This window comes from Canis lupus, chromosome 19 (genome assembly GCF_048164855.1).
Source record: "Canis lupus baileyi chromosome 19, mCanLup2.hap1, whole genome shotgun sequence".
NCBI classification, from domain to species: domain Eukaryota; kingdom Metazoa; phylum Chordata; class Mammalia; order Carnivora; family Canidae; genus Canis; species Canis lupus.
The window spans coordinates 32110825-32131648 of NC_132856.1; the positions used below are offsets into that span (position 1 = coordinate 32110825).

General features: G+C 38.6%; 1 protein-coding gene and 1 long non-coding RNA gene across 19 annotated transcripts in view; one reads left to right on the plus strand and one right to left on the minus strand.

Moving 5' to 3' along the window:
* The window catches only part of LOC140610065 (uncharacterized), a 63851-nt gene extending 45055 nt beyond the window's left edge, over window positions 1-18796 (minus strand). For both annotated transcript variants that reach the window (XR_012011845.1, XR_012011844.1), the window contains exons 1-2: window positions 18605-18796; window positions 4799-4998 (exon numbers count right to left, since the gene is read on the minus strand). This is a non-coding gene — a long non-coding RNA (uncharacterized lncRNA). The remainder of the gene's footprint in view (window positions 1-4798; window positions 4999-18604) is intronic.
* Window positions 1-20824, plus strand: part of FHIT (fragile histidine triad diadenosine triphosphatase) — a 1386045-nt gene that overhangs the window by 787798 nt on the left and 577423 nt on the right. The gene's annotated exons all lie outside the window — the stretch shown is intronic.

Sequence of the window (20824 nt, forward strand, 5' to 3'; positions counted from 1 at the left end):
TAAATTTGACTGAGGACCTTTTGGAAATGATGATTAATTGCTTTTAAAAGGAATTATTCTAAAGATATGCTAAGCTACTCAGCAGTAATTTAACGTTGGCAACCTATGAACAGTTCCCCGTCTGTTCCACTGAGGTCAGCCAGCTTCTGTTGAATAACTGTAGTTGTAGAGTTTGAAAACAAAGTGCAAAATGCTATCCTTAAAATTGGAGCTGTCATGTTAAATTATGTCACATTTGATGACCGATCACAAGAGAACGTGATGCATGATTTTTATAAACACGAGTCACCAAAAGCAGGCTCATTGGAATTCTGGTTGTCCACCATTGTTAAGACACAGGTTATTTTCTGGCAGAAATTAACAGAATCCGAGGCTTTTGAAAGAGACATTAATACAAAAGGAAAGTTTTTCTATTGCTATGGACAGTTCTATCTATGGTGTATTAGAATGTAGATGGGGAAAGAAAGAGGTTCTACTCTCACTAATTGTAAATTGCAGCCTAGACCAGCAGGAATAAAAAAAGAAAATATTAATAAGGCCACAGAAGATTTTGTGTCAAGTGGTGTTGGGAATTTGGAGTGGTATCTGTAACATATCTGGGAGACCATAGGGAGGTGACTTTAGAATTAATCAGTACCCCTCTTCTCCATCATATATATAGAGAGAGTTATTCCAGATGAAATCTAAACAAACAGCAGAGTCCGTAGCTTGAGCTATAGCTACAAAGCTATAGCTTTTCCCTTTTGTTACATGCTGTTTTTCTGTAGTTCTACTTTAAACTGCTAGAGAATGTGTCTATTTTGATCATCATTATGATCAGATAAATCCATTCCCTATCCCTCTGTCCACCTTAGCCTCTCTTCCCCACACTAGCAAAATTACAGACAACATTCTGTATCTCAAAAAAAATGTGCAGAATAAATACCTTTTCTTGAAATGGTGTTGGTCTACTAGGCAACTGCACACCTAACAATTTATGCTGAATTATTCTGTAGTTTTTTAGTATATTGAATTACATTTTAAACAGTTATATAGAAAAACCTATTTCATTACACAAACTAAGATATGCAAAAATAAAATCATTCTGTAACTTTATTTGATTTTTATCCGTTCTATGAAGTTGGTAGGAAGAATGATACTAATATGTTAGGGAATTCTTCGTCTTTTTCCTGGCCATGTCCAAGTTCTGGGGATGGAGCAGGTCCCTTCTGATGCTCGCTGTCATCCATTTACTCTGGTGTCTGAGGAGACACCCACTGTCCCACATGATCCTCTCTGTGCTGTCTGTGGCATCACTGGGCTGTGCATGTTGCCGCCATCTGTAAGGCATCTGGGTCATGAGGTTTTTGTTCTATCCATAGCATTTTTTTTTTAAGATTTTATTTATTTATTCATGAGAGACAGAGAGAGAGAGGCAGAGACACAGGCAGAGGGAGAAGCAGGCTCCATGCAGGGAGCCTGATGTGGGAATGGATCCCAAGTCTCCAGGATCAGGCCCTGGGCCGAAGGTAGCACTAAACCTCTGAGCCACTGGGGCTGCTTTGTCCATGGCATTTGTGGGGACACAGGGCCTTTTATATTTCATATGTTGTTTGTGCAACATGAACCTTAGGTAGAATGTGAAGTGTATAAAATCCTGAAAGGAAAAGTCAGAAGCAAGGGCCTTCTTGTTCTCATAGGTTTCTCCCTTGTGGAAGGATGGACAGGTCTTGCTGAACAATCAGGTTCCCCAGAGCCCCCTCGAGGTCAAGCCATCTCCCAGGCTTGGCCTGGGAGCAGCAAGTTCTGCTTCTTGATCATCATTGCTTTTCTCTACACTTCTCTCTAATTCGAGCCCAGGTTGTCTAGATGGAAGGCGTGGTGTTTAGAGTTGGTATAGAGAGAGACTGTGTTCTTAATCATATTTTCTTGTATTTTTACCTGCTTTTTTTTTTTTTTTTTTTGATAACTCGATTTCTTTCTGTAAGTCCTAGGTATTGAGACACAAAAGGCAGGGAGACCTATTTTTCCTGAGCTTTCTGCTTTGTCTCATTCTTCCCCAGAGGAAATGTTTATTTAAGGTCTAGCTACTTACATAAGGAGCAAGGCAGGTAAGGAAAGTGTCCTGGGAGTAACTATCAAGTGATATTGGAAACAGACTTCCACTGACATTCATTGCTACATGAGAGATATCAGTCTTGTCTTCATAGGAGAAGACTATAGAGCAGAGTTCAACAAGCATAGAAGTTGAATTCCACCATTATGAGCTTGAATTTGGGTTCTCCTACTCATTCACTCTGGGGACATACTGCAAATTTTCTCCATCAGAATAAGCTGGAAAACGGGGCTGGGGATGAATTCCTTGAGGAGATTGAATGAAGGATCTTGTATGACAGCATTTGCTTAAAAAGCCAACAAGTGTGAGCTTATTCCCAGTTTTCCCTCAATCTGTTGAGCTTCTTCATTTCTAACCACTCTGTAATTCTCAGCTTTCAGTGCCTCCAGAAAATATTTTTACCTCCTCGGAGTCTGAGTTAAAATTTTGGCTCCTCATTCAAAGCCAAAATCTTGTCAGTCTTGAAGTTCTTTTCTTACTGTGTTTCATCTTAATTTTAAACTTTTATTTGAGAGAAGAGAGCAACTTAGTGTTTATAAGATTATATAAATTATCTTGCTGCTGATCAGAAGAAAAGGATACTCAGTCTTTTTTTTTTTTTGAAGGCTTCACATGAATGTGAAGTGGTGTGTGTGTGTGTGTGTATTTATATAGCACCACAGAACCATACCTTTAAAAATTGTTAAGAATGGGAAATTTGGTGTTATGTATGGTTTACCACAATAGAAATTTTTAAAGGCATTCAATGCCTATGCACAAAATATTGATAATGTGAGAATTCCAAGCAATCTACTTTTAAAAAATTATTTATTGATTGATACAACCACCATGGAAAATGATGTGAAGGTTCCTCAAAAAATTAAAAATAGAAAAACCATATGATCCAATAATTTTGCTCCTGGATATTTACCAAAAGAAAACAAAACACTTATTTGAAAAGATGTGTGCACCCTTATGTTTATTGCAGCATTTTTACCATAGCCAAGATATGGAAGCAACCCAAAGATCCATCAATAGATGAGTGAATAAAGAAGATGGGGTGTATGTATACAGTGGAATATTGCCTAGGTCTTTATTTTATCAGATTAAGGGACCAATGCAGTCTTCTCAGTGCCTTTCAAATCATGCCAACTGATCAATTGCCGGGTCTGTGGTGCAAAGAGCTATCATGCTTATAAACTTTGTTCCTGGTATTGTTCATTCGGTGACTACTTCCTAAGCTATGGTCACACAGCACACTGACCCAAGTGCTGTGAGCACGGCCCTGGCAGCCCAGCATGCAGCCTTTGTCTAGCTCTCACAAAAATACCCATGAAGACACAGAAAGAAGAAAAAGAAACCACAACACCCATCATAAAGATGGAAGTCAGTCTAACTCTAGAATTTGGGAAAGAATGATCCTAATTATAAAGCAGAGAGCAGACTAGAGGCATCTTCTCGGAGATAATCACATAGCATTTCCTACGTTCAGTCTATGAAAAAGAGGTTTGAAAGAGAGGGAGAAGCAATAGATAGTGTATTATTTTCAAGGTATGGCTCTTAACACAGAGTTTAGAGTGCAGTGAAGAAGATTTTATACAAGTACTTATGACTTGTGATAAAATGTTTTTCCCATTCTCTGCTGCCTGTGTCTTCATGTGGATTTTTCGGGTTTCTGCAGAGTTCAAATACCTGTAAATCTAAAGTGCAGTTCTATAATTGAACAGATTTTAAGCTCACCATTTAAAGTTACACTGCTTATTTAATCTTTTGAAATAAAATAACAAATGCAGCAGAATATTGCCCCTGCCCCCTTGTGAACTAAAGTGCTGTGTGGACAGAGCCAGCTCAAAACAACCCAACTTCATGGTAGAGTAAGAGAAATATTCTCTCTCAGCAGTTGAGGAATTATTCTATAGTCTGTTATTTTGCGTATCTTGCTTAAAAAACTCAGGTCATTTTGTGTGTGTATAGTTCATCTTTCTAACTAGATAAGGTTTGTCCTTGGCTTACATCTCTCAAGAGCAGCTAACACATCCGATGGGCAAGGATGGCAGAAATCCTGAAGTGGATTATCACTGTCTATCATGGGTGTAAGAATAAAGATTGGAAGTAATGTGCCACGTGTTAGTTCTGACTATGAGGCTAATACATGTTTATTGATCATAGAAAGAGTCACCAAGGAAAAAAGCCCCAATTTTAATTTTTATTTATTTTAATTAAAAATTTTTTCTAGCCTCAATTTTTAGAAATTCTTTTATATTCCTCTAAATCTGCAACTTCTGCAGGTGTCTCTCTTCACTTGGAGTTTATTTTGTAGGGTTTTTAGTACAATTACTTAAGACTATTGGATTAAAATATACCAGGCACATCACTATTTCTGTAATAAGATCTCTATTGGCTTAACAGCTAATGTAGCAAAACAGAGTTGAGAGAACAAAACTTAAAGAAAAAAATTATCCACCCAAAAAAGATTTTGAGATGGATGAACCTGTGCCAGAGCATAAATTGACATGTTTGCATTTAAAATCGAACCAGAGGTATCAGAATCCATCTGTTTAGTCAGGGCTGCTAGTGAGTGATTGGCAATGTTCAGAATTTACTCTCTTGGGGAAAAAAAGGAGGATCCCAAGCTTTTCTCTTTTTTTTTGATTTCAAAGTCTGCAATAGTTCAGGAATATTAAGAATTAACATGAATAACAATGAGGTGAGAACATGGCCTACCGTGTTGTCTGTGGATGATTTACACATGGTGCCTGGGAACAAAAGAGCTGGAGTTCGTTTCTGGAAGCACATCTGCTCGGCAACACAATGTAGTTAATTTCAGTCACTCGTGTTTTGATTCGCAGCTGTTATGAAGTAGGGATTCCACTTTTGTCATGTTGGCTACAAATATTTCTTTCTAGCAGATGGGATTCTTCTTTCTGAGGGAGGGAAAAAAAAATCCAAGAGGGTAAGTGAGAAAAAGTAAGAAGCTCGGTAAACCGATGGGCCAGAGTCCTTCTGACATGTATATGATGTGTTGAGAGCTGATTGTCATCAGAAAGGCTGTTTGTGTTGTACTGTCTCTGGTATTCTGTGTATCTGATAAGCTATTTTCTTATCTTCTTTGAATGCATAAGGTGAGAACTGAGAGTAAGAGTATTACTTGCAAACCTCCTCCTCTGTTTTAGGATATGGATAAGAAATAACAGCATGTGGGCTCACGAGTCACCTTTCATTTAACGAATAAGGAGGAGATTTGGGGAAGCTAGGTTATTTTTGGATTCTGAGATCTAAATCCAGGAAAAAAAGAAGAAAGAAGAGTTGACATCCCAGGAAAATATTTGAAGATCAAAGAGCCAAATCACTCATTTTATGTATAAGCACACAGATGCATAAACACATATTTGTATATGCATGTATTATAGTACTATATTTCTTTCATAATAGAAATATAGAAGTGTATATATTCTCTCACACATAACAGAAATAGCAAATGGGGAAATTGGTGCATGATATCTGCCGTGGAAGTGGGCTATACAAGCTATATTCTAGATGGTATCTTCTGTTCTTGGTAACTTCTTCACTTCCCACAAGAAGGAAAGGGGGCATTGTTATCGCTGCTTGAGGGTTAAGGAACTGGAGGTCTCCTAGCTATTGAGGAGTGTGCTGATGTTTGAGGCAGGCCCTTCTGACCCTCTCCCCTCCCGAAGCTATGTTCTCTTTCCACTCCCCCAGGCCTGATCTAGTTCTGAAGGAAGGCTGACTCTGCCTTGGCCCTTCATATACCAGTGGGTAATTTATATGCTCTAATAAATACACTGTGCAGTCCCCATGGTGCCAATATTATGTGTCCTGGTTCCATATTCACTGGTGCTGTTCAGATATGTCATATCGTGAAAAACAACACGCGTCATATCTTTCCTTAGCACCATTTAAGGAGTCTAGCAGCTGGAAATCTCCACCATTTTTCCTGAACTCAGTTTTTGGAAGACAGAGAATGATGAAGGATTTTTCTATCAACTCCAGGTACAAGAAACAATTTGGTATCTATTGGATGTTAAACTAATGGAATTTTTAAATATCTTTGTAATTTATAGAGACAGTTAAGATAAAACTTTTCGTGGTGCAGACTGTTGTGGAAAATCAAACACATGTGGTCTGTCATGAACTGTTACAAATCTTCAGGGTAGCAGCGATTAATGGAAAAGCTAGATTTAAAGTGAAATGTAGATTTGTGGTGTTTTCCTATGATTTGTCTTATTGATACAGAGCTTAGTTATGTTTCTGTTTGGAAAACTTGTTCTATCATGCCTCCTGCTGCGTCTCAGATATGATGCTTTTCTCATGGTCTCTATGTAAATGGGCAAAAACAAAAATCTGTTTACAAATGGCAACTTGCATATATGATGTTTCAAACTGTGGGAAGTGCCCAGGCTTGACCATAATGTGTGATTACATATCTCAGCGTATGCACCAGTGTCCTTACAGAGAGTTCCTGGAGTTTGATTGTACTTGGTGACCAGGAATGCAGATGGTTTCATTAGGGAGCCTTCAGACACCAGGCTCATGCTCTCTCCTCATTCCATTCTTGCTATCCCTGGACTCTTTGGAAATCCTTTCTTCTGTGGCTTCTCAAGGATGCTTTGAGCAAGTCTGTCTCATTTCAGTGTTCTCTTTCAGTACCATGATCCAGGTTTTTGAGAGCACTCACTCTGTTATGTACAGTACAACATTAGGAACTTCTGTGCCATGAAATCTGTCGGGGGTAAGGGCAGTTGTTGTTTGCTTGTTTTTGCCATGGTTTTGTAATATTATCATTTAAGTCATTTTTACTTATATTCGCTGTGACAAAATGTGCTATGCATTTTTTAAAAATGCATGATTAGCAGCAGAGGAAGAATGGTTGCCTGGGTCAAGTATTCCTTTAGTCAAAAATTGTGTGCACCAAGGGATGCCTAGGTGGCTCAATCAGTTAAATGTCTAACACTTGATCTCAACTCGGGTCTTGATATCAGGGTTGTGAGTTGTCCATGCTGGACATGGAGCAGACTTTAAAATATATATACACACACATATATAGAAGTCTATATATATACTTATATGTGTGTGTGTGTGTGTGTGTGTATATGCACACTGAGAATTGTTCAGGCATTATCTCATTTAGGCTTTTCAGAGGAAGATACTGATGCAGAGTATATGTACGTATAACTAGAAAGCAATGGAGATGATTTTTTGGTTCCAGAGGTAGGCTTTTAGCCATTGTTTAACTATTTGAACTCCCCTGGTATTACTTCATCTCTTCCAAATGAGTGAGAAAAAATAGAAAATGCATATATTATGATCTTTTCTACCCTCAGATTAAAAAAGGATTAATTCTTTTATCAACTATACTTCAATTAAAAAAATAAAGGATTTTCTAACATATAGCACCATAATTTATCACATTAAGGCTTAAGCCTGTGTCTCTAACGTGAACTTAGCCCAAGAAGTATGTCAGTGAGCGTAGCTTCCTGTTGTAGTAAAGCAAAACTATAACTTAAGAATAACTGAATTTTTGCCTGAGTTTCAGTCTGTGTGTGGCCAAGGAAAGGATCAAATAAATCAGCTTCCCACTTATTTTACTTTCTGTCTACATCTCTAAGCGCAGCCAACAATGAGTTCCTTTTGTTTGATTTGACAGACTGGAACTGCAAGGATGTTATTTACTTTGTTTTAAAGCAGTCCCTTAGTTTGCTTTCCAAATACATGTTTTTCACTCCCTTACTCACTTCTTTGTTTTTTTTTTTTTTTTTTTTTTCATAAGTTTTCCAGATTGGTGATGTAGTACATGCTATCATCTAACATGATGCCCTCCAACAGAACTTCCTGCAATAATGGAAATGTTCTCCACTGTCCTATATAGAAGCCACTAGCCATCAGTGGTTATCGAGCCCTTGAAATATGATTATTGCAATGGAGGAACTGAATTTCTAATTGTAGTTAACTTAAATTTAAATAGCTACATGTGGCTGTTGACTTCCATTTTGGACAGCACAGATCTAATTAGCTTTTGACAGGTCAGGTGCTTCTTGGCTGCAAAATGTAAGAAATGAGACCTTAAAATTTGTGGGAGAATTTCAAGCTGTTCTCAAGTGTCATCAAACAAGAATACGTTCTTCAACAGTTGAATTTTAACCAGTTTTTTTTTTTTTGTCATCTTTTAAGAGGTGACTGTAATCTCCTTTGCAGCTAAGCAAGAGGCAAAAGGGCACTCACCTGTCTGGGTTTCCTATGGGTTGGGTTTTGTACAGGCTTGAATAATGCACTTGTTTCTGAATCAGGCCAACGTGAGCACTTTGTATTTCCCATAATAAGAAAAAAGTAGCAAAGTAGTCAGCCAGGAAGCAGGCCCGACTTGGTTGAGATTTTCAGAGTACATAAGAATGCACAGCTTGCTGCTGATGTAAAGCATGTGGGGAAAGGCCTTGGAGAATTATTTTTCTTTCATGATTGAATGCTAGTACTTGCCGGTATGGAAAAACAGTCTCTTGCTTGTACAGGCAAACAGCTGTTGTTATTAGAAAAATAATCATTATGATAGAAAGCACACGTTTTTCATGTCTTCTCTCAGATCTGTCAGAATGTGTTCTATGTTAAAATGTGTATGTTTCATCTGAAAAAATGTAATTGGTAACTTAGCATATTCAAAAAAAAAAGTTCTGAGCCAGAAATGGGAGCATATCATCTTTTTTTTTTCTCTATCCTCTATACCAGTGCTGCCCAATAGAAATAAAGTACAGGCCACAAATGTGATTTTTAAATTTTCTAGTAACCATGTTAAAAAAATAATAAAGGAAATAGGTTAAAATGTATTTTATTTTATGTATTTTATTTTATTTTTAAAGATTATTTATTTATTCATTCATTCATGAGAGACACAGAGAAAAAGAGAGACAGAGACACAGGCAAAGGGAGAAGCAGGCTCCATGCAGGGATCCTGATGTGGGACTCCATCCCGGGACTCTAGGATCACGCCCCAGGCTGAAGGCAGGTGCTAAACCACTGAGCCACCCACGTGTAACCTCAAAATTAATTTTAATATAGTTTATTCAACCTAATATATCGAAAATATTTAAAAATGTACTCAGCATAAAAAGTTCATGAGATACTCTGTGTTATTTTTCCATGATGACTCTTTGATATCCACTGTGTATTTTATACTTAGACTCCATGTTATGGCTAGCCACATATCACATGCTCCCTAGTGACACGTGGTTAGTGGCTATACCCTATTGGACAGTGCAGCTCTCAATCGTTACTCAAGGCATAATGGACTGTGTTTGAACCTCTGAGGGTAATTTGCCAAAAGGCAAATGAGGAATTATCAGTTATACAGGAGAGAGCATCAGTGCATCTACTACATGGCGTGTCATCAACGGATTTACTCTGAAACTTTGATCAAGAGGAAAGACAAAGATGTCATAATATAGGAGCTATGTTTATAAATATAGTTATGGCTTAAAATTTCTCCTGATAGTTTTGGTGTATCCAGGTTTTCTTGCTCAAATTGTGACAACACCTGAAGACATTTTTAATTAATTCTGAGTTTGTGAAAGTTTTGCCATTTTTTCTCTCTTCTAACACAGAGCCATAAAATTGGGGATTTTCTTAAAAACAACTTTTTTTAGGGGCACCTGGGTGGCTCAGTTAGTTAAGCATCTGCCTTTGGCTCAGGTCATGATCCCGGGGTCCTGGGATCAAGCTCCCGTTGGGCTCCCAGCTCAGCGGAGAATCTGCTTCTCCCTCTCCATGCTCTTGCACGCTATCTCTCTCCACCTCTCAAATAAATAAATAAAATATTTAAAAAAAGAAGAAGAAAACTCCTTTTTAAAAAAATTTACAAATCAGGGATTATTTTATGGGCATAACTCAATCTTTTGTTTTATTCTAATAGAACAAAAATATTTCTATTCCAATTAATTTTAGTACTTTAGATGTTTTTCTAGTACATCTTTATTATTTCACGATTATGTAAGTCAAGTCCAAGTTTTTAAAAATGCAGAGTTTGCCTGATTGTACTGTACAGGGCTATTTTCAGTTGATGTTACAAAGGGCATTATAAAAACTTCTGTTCCTTACATACCGCAACTGTGTAGTTACTTGAATGCAGACAGAAAACATAGTGACTATTATTCACAGCCTGTCTCTGTGTTAACCACAAATAGTCAGTTGGTTTAATTAATACATATTTTTATAAGACTTAGGATATGAAAATTTAGATGAAATTCACTGACTGTTTTGGAATTGTTTAAATATCTTTACATAAAATACAGTTTCCAGAGTCTGCTGCATCATCAGATATTTGAATGCTGATTTTTGTGCTTTTAAAACCTCTCCGAGCCTAATTTCCCTTTAGTGTAAATAATGTAACCTGGCACAGAGTTGGGATTCAGTTACTGTCGGTCAGATGGGGACAGATGATACAGGTAAGCACAGAGTCCAGACCATTGTAGACACTCAGGCTTAGCTGTGTGTGCGTGTATGTATGTGTGATTGCTACAATATATATATGAATTAAGAAGTATATATTTAAGAAATATGTGAAAAGAAAAAAAAAAAAGAAATATGTGATGTTATAGGAAGTTAAATATATGTACTTCATGTATTATTAAATATTTTTTTCTACTCAAGTTTTCTGTAATTTAGAAAATTTTCATAATAAGTAAAAAAGCTTTCAGTAGTTAAATTGTTTGAAATAAAAGAACCACAGTTCAAATACACCTTGTAGGACACAATATCCTAGCTGTTCCAGCACCATTCTTTTTCAAATGTGAAGTTTGTAGTATGAACAACTGTGTTTACCTCTTGGACTCCATTAGAAGCAAGGGACCTATGCCTTCTTCGGGAAATAGCTGAATGGTTTCATATCTCAAATGTTACCTTTGTTTCCCCCTTGACTCATGGGAGAGCAAGCGTACAATTAAATTGATTTTAAATCACATTTAGCATTATGTATTGATTAGATACAAGTGCTCTAAAGCAAATGTCACATTGTTCAGCTCCAAAAAGCATCCGCATCGGATAACAGAAGCAATAGGAGCTCTCATTTCTGTTAAGTAATTCAGCCAATGTTATAAGTCATGAGAGTGAGATACACATGGTTAGTAAATGGTTCTCAAACCTTATTATTGTAATGCAGACTTCAATTCAGTTTATTAGCTTGCTCTTTATTCTCATTTATATTTTATTACCTTGGAATACAGTCATAGGATCCTGGAAATGAAGATTTCTTTAAAAACTTTAGGAACAATTTATTTAAAGTCTTTTGTTAAGTGACGTCTAGGAGCAGACACAGTGTCGGCAAAGCCAGGTTTTGAGATAAGGGAGGGTAAAATGTTTCTCTTAGTTGGCTGTGATAGCATCTCTATGTCTCTAACTTTATTTCTGTCATCTTTGTTTCTGGAGAGCAAATTCCTGGTTGTGTTAGAGGTGGGGGGAGTCTAGGGCTGGACGAGGGACAGAAGTTAGATATATAAAGTCTTACATTGATGAAAGTGGTTCTCCCCAAAACAATTGCCTTTTCACACCAGGGAACCCCCAGAATGATAGCAATAAGAGGAAAATCAGCCAGCAAGTGACCTCGCTATCATCGCAGCCTCTTATGGGCTCCCACAGGTCCTGCCTCATGCCCAAAATTCTGAAGTGGTGTGATTACTAACACCCATTCTCATCTCAGGCAACCAGCCCCTCTGGGGAGGAAACGGGGCAGCTGTTCAGCTAGTGTGTCCTTGGCATCTTCGTGACTTTCTGTCCCAGTGTGCCTGTTTGATACTCCGCCTGTGTTCTCTCTGATGATAGCATGTACTCACATTTCTCTGTGCTGCTCAGATATGCTCATCTAACCATCTCCTTTACCCACGCCCAGGGGCTGAGTCACCCTGGGTATATTGGAAAGGCAGCAGTGCTTGGTGTTTCAGGCTATACACAGAGCAGCTACCATGACTCAAAGTCTGGCTTTGCTATTTAGTAGCTTTGAGATTGTTAGGTGATTTTTTTTTTTTTAACCTCTCATGCTAAAATGGGGATAATAGTAGGACATGCCTTCTATAGGGTCACTACCAATACTACATGCTTTAATAGATGTAAAGTACTTAGAGTGCTTTATAGTATAGATATATGTACGCACACATACATATAATGCTTAATAAGTATTGAGGAACTATACAATAACCTAATGGCACTCATCCTACTTTACATCTCCCTTGTTGGACCCACCCCTCATTATGGGGTACATAATATACAAATCTGTTGATAAAGGGCATGTGTATTCAGGACAGTTGTGCCTTAATGGTGTGGGAGAATCATGAGGCATAGCTTGTATGGACATACTTCAGGAGATTTCTTTATTAAGGACCCAGGAGTGGGAGAGAAACCACCAAGGCTTAGCAACCCAGGGTAGGCATGGAAGTAGAGGTTGGAGATTGCCCAAAAAATGTATTCTTTGTCTTCTAAAAAATGAACAAGCCACAGCCTGTGCCTCTAAGGTGCTTAATAGATAAGAAAATGGGAAGTTACAATAGATTGAGTAAAGTACCAACAACCATAGGGAAGGGGTACTGGAATCTACAGCTGGAAAGAATGGGAGAGAAATCTGGACAGGCCTCCAAGGCATGAGGATGAGAAGGAGCTAGCTGGGCCATTGTGTAAGGAAGGGCAGTCCAGTCAGAATGAATGAAGAGTGTGCAAAGGCCTAAGGGTCAGAGTACTTTCTGAAATCCAATGTGACTGGAGCACAGTGTAGGTGAGGTAATGCGTAGCAGTAGGTGAGTTGGAGAAGTAAGAAGACTTGGATCATACAGAGGCCTTCTGATCCAAGCTAAGGTATTCAGAGGGTCCTGGTGGTAATAGGAAGCCTTACAGGAGTTTTGAATGAGGGAGAGCTGGGGGTCATATTTATACAATAAAACTTAGGTCTGGTTGCCTTTCAGAGAAGGGATGTGAGCAGGACTGGCGGCCAGAGTTTCTGCCTTAAAGTACATATGACACTAGCTTTCTGTTTTCTAGGGCACTGAGGACTGTGATGTTCCTCAAGCTAAAAGCCACATTTAGTCTGCTGCTGGTGTTAGATGGCAAGATGTAATTGTCACAGGTGTAAATAAGATTTTGCAATCCAACTCGGCAGACAACAAAACCGAGATTGATGTGTTTCCAGTCTTGTGCTTCTGTAAAGAACACAGCAGTGAACAACCCTGTACATTCATCTTTTAGGCACTTGTCCAATTATTTCCTTAGGATAAATTTCTAGAAATGGGTTTGGTGTTTTGGGGCTTTTGACGTAGATGGTCCTAGGACAATTTGGATGCCTGTAATCCTGGTAGATAAACAGGTGCAGAGTTTTGTGGCAATGCTGAAAGCACAGATACAAAAATGAAGTGTTCAGCGAGTAGTCACGCCTGGGTAGGCACGCATGCCTAATTTTTCTCTTTGGACTTCTTTATACCACCAGTTTTCTTCCCTGGTTGCAGTACGATGTGATTGGATGAGTACCTAAGACTGACGTGGTGTTTGTCTATAATGACAAGTGCTTGACTGTAGCAGCAAATGATGAGCGGCCCTAGGGAGACATCACCACCCACTTGAGAGAGATCCATGAAGGGTTTATGACCCGTTTGAATCCTGATCGAGCATCACTGTCTTGACCCTCAGGGAACCAATTGTCTGGAATACTTGCTCTGTCAGTCTGAGCGATGTGCTTAGAATCCCTTTGAAACCTGGGAGCCTGATTGTTTGTAAAACACAGAGTGAATTATCAAAAAGACCCAGAGATTGGAAATATTTTATTGTGACATTCCACAGCCATGTTTGCAAAGTGTATTGATGAGAACATCCGGGCTTATATATCCAGTACATTCACTAACTACATTCAGCAATGAATTATTATTTGAAATTATGAGGCAGTAAAGTTTTAATTTTGATCATACCAAATAAAAGGGTTTCATAAGTTTTTCCTTCTTTTTTCTTAACTCTAGTAGGAATGTTTACTTACCAGAGGTGATACATTTTTAAGGATCTATGGAAATGTTAAACATAAGCGTATATATTGTTAATTAATAGCTATTAACTGTATGTCTGGTCTTCTGAATTTGTTCAACTATGTGTGTGGGGCTTGGGGCCATCAGAGGAGGGACAGGCATGGCTTGGATAGAAGCAAGGACAGCAGAGAGGGCTGGACAACTTCATCCTTAGAACTCCACTTTCCTTGGATGCCACTTGAGAAAGGGCAAGAATGCAAATAGAATACCTGTAGAGTCTCAAGGTTCTATACTCTGTGCTCCTAGCTACCTATGAAACCCCTTCCCCAAGTCCTAACCCATTTACTGCACTTCAGATTGTTCCTTTACCCAAAAAGAAAGGTGCTCCACTTGCTCTGAGCCGCTGGGCTAGGATCATTACTGTAGATTTAAGTTAGAGCACTATTATGATTATTTGAGGCATTGCCTGGTGATCCCTATTCTCTATCTGCTTTTCTGTTTGCTTATAAAGAGAATCTTGTTAAAATACTCTAGTAGCATGCGGATGGCCAATGGCCTCCGGCCAGGCACAAGGTACTTTTTGCCCACAGGGAGGCTGCTCTTGGATGTTTTTTAAAAGCTAAATGGCTAGAACTCTAAGAGAACAGTGGTCACAGAGGCTTTATTGAATTTTAAAATGGTTAGCTAAATTGAAAAAAGAGTAGGAAACTCCTGTATAAGTAGGTGTGGGTACCATCAATATTGCTCTTTGAGCAGTCTATTCTTCTCATTTGAAAAGAACAACTATTTGTCATGGTTCTTGTCATTGAGCTGACGGTTACCTAATTAAATGCATATGAAATTCAAAAGGCTTTACTAAGGGACAGTAATTTTCCTTCGTTGTTTTTAAAGTTGCTGGGATGAAAGAATTACGTTGAGCAGATAATGGATGGATTCTTCGCATTCTGTGCATCCAGGTCCCGAATCGACTAATCATGCCATGGTTATTCAGCACCGTGTTACCTTATACTTTAAAATTAAGGGTACCATTTTCATTTTATTGCTGACTCCAGGGGTAATGTTGGTTCCAATTTTTGAAGACTATGACCGGGGTGAGGACAAGACTGCAGCATAAATCAAGACAACATTTTGGTTCAGGATAGGTTATTGTGCACCTACAGAGAACGTCCTGATCGCTGGTGGTCTTTTTTTGTAATCTCCTTTGTGGAGGGTATGGAACTTGAGATTGTCATATCTGTACTCAGCAAGGATGATTTTTGTTCTGATCGTAATTGATCAATATGTTGGTTGTTCTGTCACTGTCACCCACATCCCTGCCTTTTCCCCTTCTTCTAGTCTGTGCCATTTCTATCCTGTGGATTTGCGGCTCCCTTACAGATTGGGTCTGGAATTGATTAATAGGATGGTTAGGCAAGAGATCAGAAGAGTGGAGCAGAAAGCATTTGGGGTTCTACTTTTTCCCTGTTGGAACATTGCCATTGGCAATGGCTACCCTATAGAGTTGCCCATGCTCCATGCACCAGCTTGCCATTGTCTCCTCTCCCCTTTGAGGTGTAGGGATGCCATGGCTTCCTGCTCTTGCTACTCGCTGTGTACATCCACCTTCCTTGTTTGTTTCTTTCCCTGCCTGCCCTTCTGTTAATAATCCATTTGTTGCAGTTTCTTCATTTGAACCAACTGAGTTGAATTCTGTTTCTTCTGGGACCCTAATATAGTAGTGACAGGTCATTCAGTCAGTATGTAGTAGTGAGTCTCAGACTTGAGTGTGCTGAAAAATCCATATTCTTGGGCTCTCTACCTCTTGGGAGATTTCTGTAGTAAATCAAAAGTGAGTCCCAAGATTTTGCATTTTATAGAAGCTCTCAGGTAGTTCTAATATTTTGAGGAGCTCTGGCCTCTGAAGAAGGTAGTACATACTGAGTACTGGAGTACTGGAGACTTAACCCTACAAAGCTGTGCAAATGTATCCCTAATTGGAACTGGAACAAAATGTTCCTCTTCTTTATTTCTCTTTCTTCATGCCCATATGTCACATGCAAACAGGATATTCTCACCCAAAATAAAACAGACCAATTGGCAACAGGTAACTGGTTCTCCTCCAGGAGAGATCATCCCTAATCATTCAGGACAAACTATATGTTTTACTCACCTGCTCCACTTTTAATGTCACATAATACCTGCTACCTTAAAGACTATTCATGATTGCCCTTTGCAAGGTCCCCTTTGATCTGGATGATAAACAGGAGAGCTGGCTGGCTTGAGGATATCAGATTTTATTTATTTACTTAATCATACATTTATTCAGACCTACCATATGTAAGGTATGGCCTGGATCAGGGTTGGCAATCTTGAGCTCTGGGCCAACTTGACCCTCAGGTCATTTTAGTACATAAAGATTTATTGGAAAACAGCCATTTCCATTTATTTATGTTTCATATATGGCTGCTCTTGTCCTACAATGGCAGAATTAATAGCAAAATGGAGAAATGTATGGCTTACGAAGCCTGAAATATCTACCATCTGACACTTAACTGAAAAAGGTTGGAGAGCCATGGACTAGATCTTCGGAATACATTGTAAATAAGGTAGGCATCATCCATCATCCATTGCTGGGGACGCAGCAGTGATGAAGACAACCCCAAACCCTTCCCTTGTAAAACATGTCTTACGGAGAATATAGAAGGCAGTAAAGAAAATGAGGTATAAAATAGATAATACATTACAGAGTGGTAAAGTTTAGTGAGAAAAATAAAGCCAGGACAGAGGGTGGGCAGTGCTGCAAGTAGAGGGTTGTTGTGATGAACATGAGATGGCTGGAGTGTCCTCAGTGAAGAGGAGAACTTCAGTCTCATTTTCCTGGTATTTGTTTCCTGTATCTTCCACATCACATCTTTTCTTGCTTATGTAATTAACATTCCCAGATTCTATCAAGTTCTAATGTGGAAAGTAGAGAGTTATTTTTCAAGTATTGGGAGTGTATAAGTAATAGAAAGCTGGTGGAAAACCTGCTGGTGATTCTTTGGCCTTGGAAGATTCTTACTCTAGGAAGCATTTCTCACATTTCTCTTGTTCAGCAAAGGGGAGATGTGGGCTACAGAGCAGGAACATGTTTTACTCCAGCTCTATCCCTCATTTGGGGCTTACTATTACTGGTAGCTCTTGGCAAAGGGAGAGTATTCTAGGGAGTGATACTATGCATTTTCTCAATACATAGTAATTACAAATTACCGAGATGGAGGAGGGATACATGTTAAGATTTTGGACGTGTATTTGGTGAATGTATTGCTAGCTGATCATCAAATTCTTATCTGTTTTAAGTGGTAGGAAGTCCCCACACTAGATATATTTGCATCCTGTTCCCCTCTGATTGCAAAATTTAGGTAGAAACCTACCATTACATGGCTGATGATTACATACATTTGGAAACATTTCAAAAGCAATTATATAGTCCAAAATGTAAGTACATCCAATAAAAATGTAACATAACATGATTATCCTGTAAGACACATCTTCCTCCTGGTCCCCATTGCTCCAATAAAGTGCCCTCCTTCACTGGACTAGGGACAGTGATTCAATTTTGTTCTGAAGTAACCATTGTAGTTTGACTCTGTTTTATTAATTCCCCTTTGGTTTGGTTATTACATTTGAAATTTCTTCTGCTATTGGAAATTTAGCTACATATCTACATTATTATTTTATTCACTAAATCCTATTAGACTAAAAAAAAACATTTTTAGCAACAGAATAAATTTAGAGAGGTAAGCATTAAACCCAACTCTCAAGGCATTCCTTTATGCTAGATTATTGCTCTGTAGCTTTCATTAATTAGATTTCTAAAAAACAAAATTTAAAATACTTCCTCTAAAGGAAAAATGTATTTGAAACTTTCCAGATCTTAGTTTGCGCTTATAGATGGTGTAAGGAATCTATTTTAAACATATTAAACTACATCTAATGCTTATATACTGCATATTATTTAATTTATCAAACATTTCTAGTGACAATCTAAACCAAGTATGAGGCTTAAGGGGTTTAATAATAATAATTTAATTTGGAAGCATCTTTGCCTTCTAAAAACCCTCTGGCCACTTAACAGAATGCAATAAAATGTAATTATAAAATGTGCAATATGCCTTCACATATCTACATTTCCAGAGTGTTTTTCTTTAATCATCTATAAAAATACGTATATAAATAATATGAAAAAATGAGCTTGCTATTTTACTCTGGATATAAACTTCTGGTATATTCTTTGGCAGGTATTAAGAATAAGAATTAGGAGGACATATATAACACAGTGGGAACAGTCAGTTACCTTTATATAGTATGAATTCATAAATATCTAAAATGCTCTCGATCATCAAATGCGCTTCATTGATGGCTTGTATTCAAAGAAAAAGGGAAAATGTTACTCTCCCAGGGATTTCTGATGTGTTGAGGTACTGGCACAGTAACCCATGTTTATGAATAAAGACAAGAGTGTACCAAGTTGTCATCAGCCAAGAAAAATGAGAGGAGGGTTAAAAGTGATTACCTTGAAGCAGAAAGTTAAAGAAGTGAAATATGAATTTATCTTCAAGTAATCAAATCAAGCTGTGGAGTGGATTCATCTGCCTTTCCTTTGCCGTTTGCTTACAACTGTGCCTAGCAGAGCCTCTTTGGGAAGGGGAAAGAGGCAATTTCTCAGCTCCTTAATCTCCTTTCAACTTGAGCAGCTGTGCTGTTGACTCCTGGTAACTGAAATTCTAGAATGTGGTCTGGTGCTCAGGAGGAGCAGAGACTCAGGTCAGACTTCCAGGGACCAAATCCCAGGTCTTCCCTTAGTTAGCAGTGAGCTTTGGGCAAGTCACTTCACCTCTCGGTGTGTCACAGGTTTATTAGGAAGAGTGAATGAGTTCATATCTGTAAATATCAAGCTTGCTTGTATTTAGATGCCTGATGTATTCTAATGCAAATAACTTTATTGTCAGCAGCATCATTGTCATTGTTAGTGTTGGTTAGGTTTTCTCTGAACAAAGGGTTCTTTCTAGGGCTCAAAGCAAGCTTGGAAGCTGCTCTTCTATAGGACATTTCTGGCAAGTTCGGGAAGTCACTCTCTCGTCTTTAAGACCTTCCCATTAGCCAAGGGGAAATTTTTTAAGGCTTGCTAAACTTTTCCCAGAGCCATGCACAGGCCCCAGACTTGGAGCCTCAGGCAGGGATCCCTTCCAGCAGAGTTTCCTATCTCTTTTGTTTCAAGGTTAGCAGGGTTAACTGTCTATCTCTCGGAGATAATACTGATTTTCTAGTTATGCCAGAGAGAGAACATTTCCATTTAAATCAAAGTCCTTCCGGGACAAACTGAGCAGATGTCAAGAAAATAGAGGGCCAATGGTAGTATAGGAAGCACAGGATGAAGCCAAGAAGTATGAACTTGACTGTAGGTTGTGAACTACTAGGGAGCTCAGGTGCCCAAGGGTGGTGTTTGGAGACCTCAGGGTCCCAGCCTAGTTCCCAGCCTGCAGTGTGACCTGGGACATTCACATAACCTCTCTGAGCTTCATTTTCTGCATCTCTTGGGACTTGCTGAGATCTCTCTAATAAGATAACATGTATCCTGCCTTTGGGAAGTACTCAGTTACCCAGTGGAAATCTTTAGGCTCTGAAATTCTCATTCTGTCTTATTATCCCTGTGACTGGTTAAGTGAAGATAATGGTCACACATTGATGGCTGTCAGTTAAGAAAGCTGGAGGCTGGCCAAGTGGGGTGCTGGAAGTGAAGCGTTGCATCTGGAATGTAGGAGCCGAATTACCATTAACACCCTTGTTTTCTAGTAAGTGATCTTGAAAAAGGCAGTGGACCTATCTGGACTTTGACTGCTTGTTAATCAAACACAAAGATTGTATAATACCATGTTTGAGTTACCTCCCAAGTTTCCAGATGTTGGTGCCTCCTTTGTGCCTATTGGCTCAAACCTTAAGTGAGTATAATAACCACTCTTTCCCTATTACCTTTGCCAAGTGAATGCAGTGTCCCATGTGGTAATGTGTGAATTCACCTTAGCATTGTAGAAATGCCATTTATTTTAGTATTTATAATACTAGTGTGAAGTCCCATCAGTAAAAAACAAAGCAAAACAACAACAACAACAACAACAACAACAACAACAAAAAACAGTTTTTTGGAACCCAGGAGTTTCAGTTTCATTCCACTCCAGGATCTCTTGCAATATAGAGACTAGGGATTTTGCACATTGAGGAGGCATCATAATTACCTGGAAATGTATAATTGAAACAAGGCATTGGGGCCACAGTTTTTCTGTGGAGTATGTTTCGACAAATGTTTCTAAAAAATTCTGTGGATGTGAAATCAGTGTTTTGATGGATTCTTTTTATGTATAGGAAGTCTTTGGATTCTAGTAATTTCCCTGAAGGCTTAGGAGTTCTTCTGTCACTTATTAGTTCTATAATCTTGGAGGAGTTGATGGATCTCTCAGAGCTTGATTCCTCATCTCTAAAGTGGGGATAGTGAAGCCTCTCTTTCAAATTGCTTTGAGAATTAAATGAGATATTGGCTATCCATTCTTGGCAAGGTAAGTACCCTATAGCAAATGATATGGTAACTATTATTTTTGGTTTGGGGAAGCCCTGAGCCTGCCAAAAGGAAAGAACCAAGCATGTTTTGCGTTTTCCTGATGGCACAGGTAGCAAGCTAAATGACCTTTACTAGTTTTCCTCAATTTTCACTGAACTTTATAGCTCTGCCTTCTTTCTG